This window comes from Elaeis guineensis, chromosome 2 (assembly GCF_000442705.2).
Source record: "Elaeis guineensis isolate ETL-2024a chromosome 2, EG11, whole genome shotgun sequence".
Lineage (NCBI taxonomy): Eukaryota > Viridiplantae > Streptophyta > Magnoliopsida > Arecales > Arecaceae > Elaeis > Elaeis guineensis.
Genome location: NC_025994.2, coordinates 109,047,314 through 109,058,682, shown reverse-complemented (window position 1 = coordinate 109,058,682; position 11,369 = coordinate 109,047,314). Strand labels below are relative to the sequence as shown.

At 39.3% G+C, this 11,369-nt stretch overlaps 1 pseudogene; it reads left to right on the top strand.

Moving 5' to 3' along the window:
• The first annotated feature begins 1,047 nt into the window (after positions 1-1,047).
• On the top strand, positions 1,048-3,230 carry LOC105048225 (MYB-like transcription factor EOBII; annotated as a pseudogene).
• The last annotated feature ends 8,139 nt before the right edge of the window (positions 3,231-11,369 follow it).

The window sequence follows — 11,369 nt, the reverse complement described above, 5'->3', positions numbered from 1 at the left end:
CTATTCGATGGTCATGACTTCATATATATGATGCCATGAGTGAACCCAAAAAAATTAATAGTTGTGGAAAAGTATAACCTGCCTTTTAAACGCACCAATAAAACTATATATAGACTTTAAATTGGTGTCTAAAGCTGCCCCGTCAGAAGGACTTGAGTCCACTGATGGGCACCATTCTTCTCAGCGTGGAGGACCAAGGTTTGAATCCTATGCGGTGCCCATTCCCACTGTATTCTCCAAACTAGTGGCTATATCCATATACTGTCGACTTGTGTATACGTACGTTGTGACGGATAGAGACGGAGTGCATTTGAGGGACGAATCGTATGGCATATCAAGAACCTTTGCAAATATTTCCATTTCCATTCCTACAAAATTGCATATGGTAGTTCAGAAGAGCAAAAAGTAGAGCACATTTGCATAGATCAAATTCTCTACGGCATGTTGATGTTGATTGAACAGTGCGGCAAGCCATTCAATATGAAGATAGCCGTCGTCCCCTGATCAAAAAAATCAAGAGCCATGATCTTCTAGAATAGCTTGTTAGCTTTTCAGAGCGGAACAGATCACATTCACTCCTCTGAGCAGTAGTCTACGTGTAGTGGTTTCTTCTCGCTCTGTACCTAACTTGGATAGTGGGTTGAAACTTAAGCTCAGCGGCAGTGCCTAACTGAGTTATAGTCACATTAATTTAAAGGTGGTTTTGTTCCTTAATAGCAGTTTGCCAGAATATTGGGAAATGGATATTAGTTCTTGTATTGCCACATGGAGTGACGAAGCATTTCTTGCATGTAGAAAACCATTACAAGTTTACATTTTTTCCAAAAAAAAAGGCGAAATACATCTTTTACTTGGATTAAGCAAATATAGGTCCGCTCTTCTCTGAGGAAGCTAAACCTTGTTACATGCTAATGATGATAAAAGGATACAAACCTCTCACTATTTGTCTATAAAGCCTACAACAACCTCTTACCTTCTTAACCATCCACACCTTCCAAACTCCTATTTAGCTCCCACTCTCTCACTCTTTCTCCCCCTCTCTCTCCTCTCGATCCCATGGTGGAAAAGCTAACAGAATGGATAAGACGATAAACAGCAGCCAAGAGGCTGCGGTGAGGAAGGGCCCATGGACCATGGAGGAAGACCTCATCTTAATCAACTACATAGCAAACCATGGTGAGGGTGTTTGGAACAACCTTGCTCGGTCTGCAGGTATTCCGTCTTCTCTCTCGGCCTCTCTCCATCTCTCTGGCTCCTTCCTATTGTCTTTCCTTTGTTATTAACTTCTTGTGAAGGTTTGAATCGCACGGGGAAGAGCTGCCGGCTACGGTGGCTGAACTATCTGAAGCCTGATGTCCGGCGTGGAAACATCACGCCAGAGGAGCAGCTGCTGATCATGGATCTCCATGCTAGATGGGGAAATAGGTGAGCCCATGTTCAAAGATAGTGGAAGTCTGTTACTTTGGAAAGAATTGATGGTTTTTATAAGGAGCAAGGACCGTGGCCATGGCAACATATGTGTGGACATGATGCTAGGCCTATTAATCACTCGTTTGCATTATAGTATTACCCAATAATTAGTGCATAAGAAGCTAAAAGCATCGCCATGGCTGCGTATATGTGGATAAGATTCTTTGCTTATTAATCACTTGTTTGTATGTTACTCAGTGATTTGTGCATGGTTTCTCTCTCTCTCTCGCCAACCCCAACCCACCCACCACCCCGCGCCTCCCTTCTCTACTTTCATTAGAAAGAACACGTGCATGGAATTATGGACCGAAAGAAACTGGCAAGAGTCACTTCTCCCTCACAACATGAATTCACTATTTTTATCACAATGGAAAATATCTATCTTTTGGAACTTGGATATGGATGTGGTTTTTTCTTCGAAAGAAATTTCAACAAAAAACAATTTTTTGTTACCGTAGTACAATGATCACTAATACGTAATATTATGAAAAATTAGCCATTATTTCTTATTTTTCAATGTTTCATGAAATATTTTTCTTTAATGTATCTTTATTGTATCTCTCATGATATAGTTTCTTCATGCACTCATAAGATAATTATATTGAAAAAATTGCATATATAAATCTTAACATCAAAGAAAAAAAAAAAAAGAGGAGAAAAAGTTGCATAAATCAAGGTGCATCTGCGCACGTGGTAATATTATTATTGTATATTATTTATATAAGTCCTAGAAAATATAGTTTGCCATTACACTAAAAGGAAAAGGAAAAATAAATAAATAAAACATCAAACATCCGTTGCATTTAAATTCAAAAATTGTACATCGAAGATCTTCTCCAAGGTTACTTTCACATAAAAATTTTGCTAGCCATGAAACATTGCAACCGCCATATTGTTGGCAACAAATCACCAAATGTACTACTTGGATATTGTTGAAATCGCATTGTTGCATTGGCCATGCAGTGGAGTTGACAATACAATAAAAACTACATAAATGTTTGCCATTAGGAATGGCACTAAAAAGAGTTCAGGACAAACATTTACCAATAAAATAATGAAACACTATGAAATGTTCTATGCACGGCTCCATGTATCACATGTTAAAAATGAGAAGATATTATCTATCATGCACCAGCTCTCAAAATCATTTCCTATGCACATGTAAAATATTTCCATAATTGCATATATGCACCATATTGGTTCTTGCACGTCACCATACATCCATGCACTTAAATGTAATTATAATCATCTCTGATAATTCTATCTTTTTGGTATATGAGGTGGTCAAAAATTGCGAAACAGCTGCCTGGGAGGACTGACAACGAGATAAAGAACTACTGGAGGACAAGAATACAAAAGAAGGTTAAGCATGGCGAATCCTTTGACTACCAGCATGCGATGGTTACTGATGAAGCTAGTACCAGTACTACCAGTACGAGCCAAACAAACAGTGTTGAAGATGTTGCGCCTCAGCCGAGTTACACTGAGCACCAGGCTACCGATCCTCATGCACTTGCACCTCCTTTCTCGAGTACTGAATCCAGCGATAACTTCTGGACCGTCGAGGACTTCTGGTCGATGCATTCACTCAATGGCGATTAAATAAAGGGAGATCGTGCTTATGGATAATACTGCTGATGGTAATTATCCTTTAGTATCATAATGTTGCACCAAGTACTTGTACAATATAACTATGGTTAAGCGTACGTAAGGACCGTGAGATATAATTAATGATCATGCTTGGTTTCTATTAGTTATAAGTTCGGTGTAAGTGATTGGTTTTAATTATGATTACAAGATATGATGGTTAATTTCTAGTAAAAAAATTACATTTATGCATGTATATATGTTTAATTAAATAATTCAAGTGCTACTTGTCATAAATAAGAAAAGCCACCCCCTCCCTCACCATCCTCCTTTTTTTTTCGGAGCAAATTGCCAGTTCCTGCAGTTACTAGGATTAACCTCGCACCATCAATAGTATATATCACTTAGGGCAGCCTACTGCTGAGCTTATTTGCCGTTGCAAAATTGTGCTCAATTTCATATGTGGCAATTCCGCCAAGATCTCTTCGTTAGTTGGAGGAAGAATCAGCACGAATCGGATTTTTTGAGGAACGTATCGAATTCTTAACAGCAAACATTATATTTGCTATATGCCACACAACAAATACCTGTTTTTTTTTTTTTTTTTTTTTTTGTGTTTCGGTTGGTTGTTAAGTCTATGTCTTTATTATTGACACACCTGAAAATTAAGCATATGTGGACACTCTGAAGGGCTTAATTTGCTCGTTACAGGCTATTTAGAACATGGACGCAAATTTTGCATCATCTCAACACCTGCATTACTTTGAATTTTAAAAACTTCGATTCTTAGAATAATCACTATCATTCTTATAGTTGCATGGTTAGTGTATTCATTAGTATTGATTGTCAAGAAAAATGACAATAACTTTTTTGAAAAAAAAAACTAAAAAAAATGCTGAGAAGAAGAGAGGAATAGATGATCTACCTTTATCCTGATTCATAATCATTGAATCATATTATCATCTTAATAAAAAAGATTGCTGCAACTCAAACTTAATTATCAAAAAGATTTTTTTCATCTACGTGACAAGCTCGGCTATGAATCAAAGCACACATATGTGCACGCGCATGCACATGCACGCCCCACGCATGTCCCCCTCTCTCAACCATTTTCCACCACTCAATTTAGTCCTGCCAACCTAGCCATTCATGGCATACCGGATCGCGCCTTTAAGCATCGGCCATTTTTGTGCCCGGCCATGGGAACTTAGACATGAGGAAGGAGCCTAACGATTAGGTATTACATTGGCGGTTGCGCCGACCGGCCTAATCGATCATGTGCTCGCCGAACACCATCTGTGGGGGGACCTTCAGGTCCTATAATGACGCGGCTTCAGTCTCTTGTAGATATTTTATACGACCGATCTAGAACAAAGATGCGGAGGAGTTGAGATCTATGGAGGGGTCATGAGCCACGAGTTGTGGAGGGGGTGATGGGCAAAGGGATGAGGGGTGCACATGCTCTATTTGGGCAATTAAGGTAGGGTTTGGCATCTCTTTCCTCTCAGAAGGTAGGGACTTTCACAAAGGTGGCGCTGAGGTGTTGCTATTCCTGGAAGGATAATAATCCCTAAGGTTGATGGGCTTGTTACCTACCCTGCGTTGTTAGAAAGTGGCCAAGAGAATGGGCCTTATGTCCTTTTGTGTCACGTTTTGTTTGAGGAGTAAAAGGTCCCCATCACATCGGTGAACGAGAGGAATTTTAAGGAGTGAGAGCTCCTTATCAAAAGGAAAAAAAAAAAAAAGGAGTGTGAGTTGGAATGAGACGTCAACAGATGAGGATGAGGAGAGATGATGGGCTGATAACTTTAGAAGCCAATTAAAGAAAGACTGTCTCTAGCCCCCACCCAGACTCCGGCTTTGGATTCGGTCGACTTTGGAATCATAAAACACAAGCCGGGCCAGACCGGACGCAAACAGTAGACCCAAGCCACCCCGTCTTAATTACTCCACGAAGGGGATGGGTTGGCTTAAAGATGAGTCCATGGGAACCAAAGGTTGGTATGGGGACACGCTTTTAAGCTGCGATGCAAATAGAATCTTATTATTTTTTTTCTCCTGTTTTAACTTAAACATGATTTTTCAAGTGTACCGTAATTCTCAATATTACTTTCAGACGGTTCATTCAACTGATGTGATCAGTGAAAAAATCTCATGGTACAAAATCTTTGTTTCATGTTGTTAATTTATTTCAAAGAAAATGGATATGATATCTTCTAGATTGGGAAATATCAATACAACCTTTCTAGCATGACCATTTGTATTTATTTTGAAAGAATATAAAAATATCAGTTGCATGAAATCTGAAGTCGTTTTTGCATGAACGAACGTTAGTTTCACGTTATCAACGAAAATTTTCTCTTGGTAGAGATCTCAGGGAAAAAACCATGTCCAGGGCTAACTCTCCTACCATCAAGCATCCGTGTAAGTTGAAGGCAATGGGGGGCATCAAAGCCAAAATTCTCGATCGAAGTTGCCCAGGTTCTTTGTTTGGTCCAAAAAATAATAATTTGCCTAGTTAGTGTAGGAGTTTTTTTTTTCTATTTGGAAAATAATTTTTCTTCTCTCTCAAGCTGTTCAAAGGAGTTTGAAATTTGGACCGCTATATTATTTTCACCAAAGGTACTTCTTTTCACTTTTACGAATACAGGGAATTGGATAACTCTTCCTTTTCTTCTTGTTTATTCCTTTTTTACAACTACTCTCTCTTATGAATTAGCAAGTGTATGGTTATTGGTGTTCTATACTTTTAGATGCAGTCTAAAGTGTAGAAGTGTACAGACTTTATATCCTGAGGATAATATACCTAGTCTAATTTATTTTTATTCGTAGATTTTTTATTAAATTTGATATATGAAGTCCCCAACAGCTATCATGAATCTCTCTCTCTCTCTCTGATATTGGATGCGAAGATAGGCAGCCTAACCCTATCACCATGGCTTCGTAGGCGCCCAAACAAGCCATGCACGTGCGTATGATACCATCCTATGTATTGCATGATATATTTGCATCTCGAAATTGACTTGACCTTCTAGATCCAGACAAACAGTCTCTAGGGTCAGGATTATTTTAAAGCACCATCTCTCCATCCTCTATCATCTTCGCTATCTAACATTAATCTGGAGTCACATACACGCCCATCTGAATCCCGTGCATCATGCTCTTCAATCGATGCTTTTGTGTTTTGTTTGTATAGCCACAAATTCAAATTTGATGATAGACTGTGATGGTCTCTATATCTGGACTTCCATGTAGCCTTGGTTAGTATTTTTCTATGGTTTATCTTAGATTTATAACGTAGTCGGGGCATTTGTAAGAAGGATATTACATGATCTCGATGATGATGATGATGATGATGATGAATGCAAAAGGCAGCATGAGTTGACAGCTTTCCCGAGCTAGTGACAGGTCATCACATGGTATGATGGACCCGTTGCAAGGAAGGTTTCTGAAGCTCTCGAAACCCAGCAGGACGACAAAGATTGTGCTATGGACATGCAAATAAAACCCAGGGCCCTGGCCAAATGCTCCTAACCCTGAAAAGATGTCCAGCCCGCAATGACGAGCTCCGTACTATATGATCTAATCCGTTCTTCCATATTGGGATCAAGCTTTCCTTCATATTAGTTCTTCTCCAAGCCCGTACTTAATTGCCTGAGCTAAATGACCGCACTCCCTTTTTCTTGATGTGACTTTACCGACTGGTGCTTGGCATGCTTTGCTGGGTGACCTCATACGATAACACTACCATTTTGGCTTTGATGGTTCTATGAGTAGCATCATTGATGTGTGGCGCAAGTGGATGTGGCATGCGCTTGGCAGAAGGATAGAACGGCTATACAAGGCATATAGTGTTGGGTTGGGTCTCTCCTATGTGGAGAATGGCCCAAAGCCTATATGGGTCAAAATCCATATTGATGACTCATTTTTATTTTGCTCCAAAAGAAACCCTAGTGTTTAAAAAAGGTAATTTTGGAGAGCACCCACGGAGAAAAAGAGGTTTTGAAGATCAGAAACATAAGACGGCAAAAAGAGAGATCGTTCCTCTTTCAGATTTTTTTGTGCAGCCTTCGCAAAAGTGGTTGCCGGGAATTCGTTCACCGTTGGATCAAACTGAAATTTGGTCTGCATATTCTCGACACCTGGTTCTTCAATCTGGACGGTGGAGATCGGAATTGGAGTCCTTTTTCTTTGGTTTCTGCTTGCCGTTTTCTTCAGAATTTTTCTATTTTCTGGTAATATCTTCTCAACTTCACTTGTTGCATCATTAGATGTTTGTGGCTGCCAAGAATATTGATTCTTGATGATTTATTGTGTTGAGAAGTTGATGTATGCCTCTGGTTGTTGATAACTAGAGAGGAATCTTGTGTATTCCCATTATTTGATTATAGTGGAAGTTGTGGGTGTCGGGCCGTGGTTTTTACTCCTCATATTGAGGAGGTTTTCCACGTAAATCTTGGTGTTTCTGTGTTTGATTTGTTCGCTGCATCTTTCACATATTTTGCTTGGTTTCTCTACTTGTTAAATTTCCATCAAAGTGGTATCAGAGCCAGGTTCGTTGATTCGTTGTCCTGTGTCGAACAATGGAAGTTAATTCAAGTAGAATGATCAATTTGAATGGATCTAATTATGCTGTTTGGAAATCAAAAATGGAGGATGTTCTTTATGTGAAAGGATACCACTTACCTGTGTTTGCTTCTGAAAAACCTGTTGATAAAACTGATGAAGAGTGGAACTTGATACATAGACAAGTATGTGGATACATCAGACAGTGGGTTGAGGATAATGTATTGAACCACATTATTGGAGAGACACATGCACGAACTTTGTGGACTAAGCTTGAGCAGTTATATGCAGGGAGGACTGGAAATAATAAGCTGTATTTAATCAAGCAGATGATGGCTTTGAAATATAGAGATAATACCCCCATGACAGATCATCTGAACACCTTTCAGGGAATCATAAATCAACTAGCTGCTATGGGTATTAGATTTGATGAGGAAGTGCAGGGCTTATGGCTTCTTGGTACACTACCGGACTCATGGGAGACGTTTAGAACGTCGTTATCTAACTCAGCTCCTAATGGTGTGATCACAATGGATATGGCTAAAAGTAGTGTTTTGAATGAAGAGATGAGAAGAAAGTCACAATATTCCTCTTCACAGTCAGATGTTCTAGTTGCTGAGACCAGGGGGAGAAGTAAGAGCCGTGGGCCGAAGAATAAAGAAGGTAGCAGAAGCAAGTCCAGAAATAAGTTTGCAAATATTGAGTGCTATCATTGTGGTAAGAAAGGGCACATCAAAAGATTTTGCAGACAGTTAAAGCGAGAGAACAAAAATAATAAAGATAAAGAAAAAAATAATGATGATAACAACAATGAAGGACGAGTTGCCACCACTACCGAAGATTTTCTTCTTGTTTATGATAGTGATATTGTCAACTTAGCATATGACGAAACTAGTTGGGTGATTGATAGTGGTGCTTCGACACATATTACTTCTCGAAAGGAGTTCTTTACATCTTACACGGCCGGTGACTTTGGGGTTGTGAAGATGGGTAATGACGGTGTTGCTAAAGTTATTGGCATTGGAGATGTTTGCTTAGAAACAAACAATGGTACCAGATTAGTTCTCAAGCATGTGAAGCATGTTCCAGACATCCGTTTGAATTTGATTTCAGCAAGTAAACTGGATGATGATGGTTTTTGTAATATTTTCTCCAATGGCCAGTGGAAACTCACCAAAGGTGCTATGGTTGTAGCTAGAGGCAAGAAGTTTTCCACTTTGTATTTGTTGCACGCAAGGCTCTCCAAAGATATTGTTAATGCAGTAGAGAATATGAGTGAAACAGAGTTGTGGCATCAAAGACTTAGTCATATGAGTGAGAAGGGAATGACTTTATTGGTCAAGAAGAATCTATTATCTGGTATGATGAGTACACATTTGCAGAAGTGTGCTCACTGCTTAGCAGGAAAACAGAATAGAGTGTCTTTCAAGTCACATCCTTCTTCTAGACAGCAGAACATACTTGACTTGGTGCATTCTGACTTGTGCGGTCCTATGAAGACAAGTACACTTGGTGGTTCACTTTACTTTGCTACTTTCATTGATGACCATTCAAGAAAGTTGTGGGCTTATACTTTGAAGCATAAAGATCAAGTATTAGATGTCTTCAAACAGTTTCAAGCTTCAGTTGAGAGAGAGACAGGAAAAAAATTGAAATGTATCCGTACAGATAATGGGGGTGAATATTCAGGGCCATTTGATGAATATTGCAAACAGCAAGGTATTCGGCATCAGAAAACACCACCAAAGACACCACAGTTGAATGGGTTGGCTGAGAGAATGAACAGAACTTTGATTGAAAGAGTCAGATGTTTGCTTTCACAAGCAAAGTTACCTAGATCCTTTTGGGGAGAAGCTTTAAACACTGTTGTTCATGTATTAAATCTCTCACCATGTGTTCCTTTGCAGTTTGATGTACCCAACAGAGTTTGGACGGGCAAGGATATTTTTTATAATCATTTGCGGGTCTTTGGATGCAAGGCATTTGTGCATATTCCCAAAGATGAGAGATCCAAGCTCGATGTGAAGACAAAACAGTGTATTTTTGTGGGTTATGGTCAGGATGAGTTTGGTTATAGGTTTTATGATCCTATTGGCAAGAAACTCATTAGAAGTCGTGATGCTGTGTTTATAGAAAACCAGACAATACAGGATATTGACAAGACTGAGAAATCAGTGCCTCAATACACTGATAATTTGATTGATTTGGAGATAGTCCCTTCTACACCAGTCCTTGAACAATATGCAGATGAACCTGTAAACAATGAGACAGATGATAATGATCATGATCAGCCAGCAGTGATAGAAACCTCTCCAACAATGCCACTCAGAAAATCTACTAGAATACGACAGCCATCTACTAGGTATTCCACTGATGAATATGTCTTATTGACTGATGGAGGAGAACCTGAGAGTTTTGAAGAGGCTGTAGATAGTGAGCAGAAAAAGGAGTGGATTGAGGCCATGCAAGATGAAATGAATTCCTTGCATGAGAATAATACATATGGGCTAGTGAAATTGCCTAAAGACAAGAAGGCTCTAAAAAATAAGTGGGTTTATAGAGTTAAACATGAAGAACATAACTCTCATCCACGGTACAAAGCCAGATTGGTGGTTAAAGGATTCAGTCAGAGAAAAGGAATTGATTTTGAAGAAATATTTTCTCCTGTTGTGAAAATGTCATCTATTCGGGTTGTTCTTGGCTTAGCTGCTAGTCTTGATTTGGAGATTGAGCAGATGGATGTAAAAACTGCTTTTCTCCATGGTGATTTGGAGGAGGAGATCTACATGGAACAGCCTGAGGGTTTTAGAGTAAAAGGAAAAGAAGATTTTGTATGCAAGTTGAACAAAAGTCTTTATGGTTTGAAGCAAGCACCCAGACAATGGTACAAAAAATTTGAGTCAGTTATGGGGGAGCAAGGCTACACAAAAACTACCACTGATCATTGTGTTTTTGTGCAAAAATTCTCTGATGCTGATTTTATTATTCTTTTACTCTATGTTGATGACATGTTAATTGTTGGTAGGAATGCTTCTAGAATTGATGGCCTGAAGAAACAGTTGTGCAAGTTCTTTGCCATGAAAGACTTAGGGCCTGCTAAGCAAATTCTTGGCATGAGGATCACTAGGGAAAGAACTACAAAGAAACTGTATTTATCACAAGAAAAATACATTGAAAAGGTTCTTCAAAGATTCAAAATGGATAAAGCCAAAGCGGTTAGCTCTCCTTTCTCTATTGCTACTAGATTGAGTAGTAAACAAAGTCCTTCTACTGATGAAGAAAAAGAAGATATGCAAAGTGTGCCTTATAGTTCAGCAGTAGGTAGTTTGATGTATGCAATGGTATGTACGAGGCCAGACATAGCTCATGCAGTTGGCATGGTAAGCCGTTTTCTTTCAAATCCAGGGAGAGACCATTGGAATGCGGTGAAGTGGATTATGAGATATTTGCGGGGTACTTCTAGTCTGAGTCTTTGTTTTGGAAGTGAGAAACCTGTGTTAGTTGGTTACACAGATGCAGACATGGCTGGGGATGTTGATTCTCGCAAGTCTACCTCAGGCTACTTGATCACTTTTTCAGGGGGAGCTGTGGCTTGGCAATCAAGATTGCAAAAATGTGTTGCACTTTCTACCACAGAGGCAGAGTTTATTGCAGCTACTGAAGCTTGCAAGGAGTTGCTATGGATGAAGAAATTTCTTCAGGAACTAGGCTTCAAGCAAGATCGATATGTCCTATTCTGTGATAGT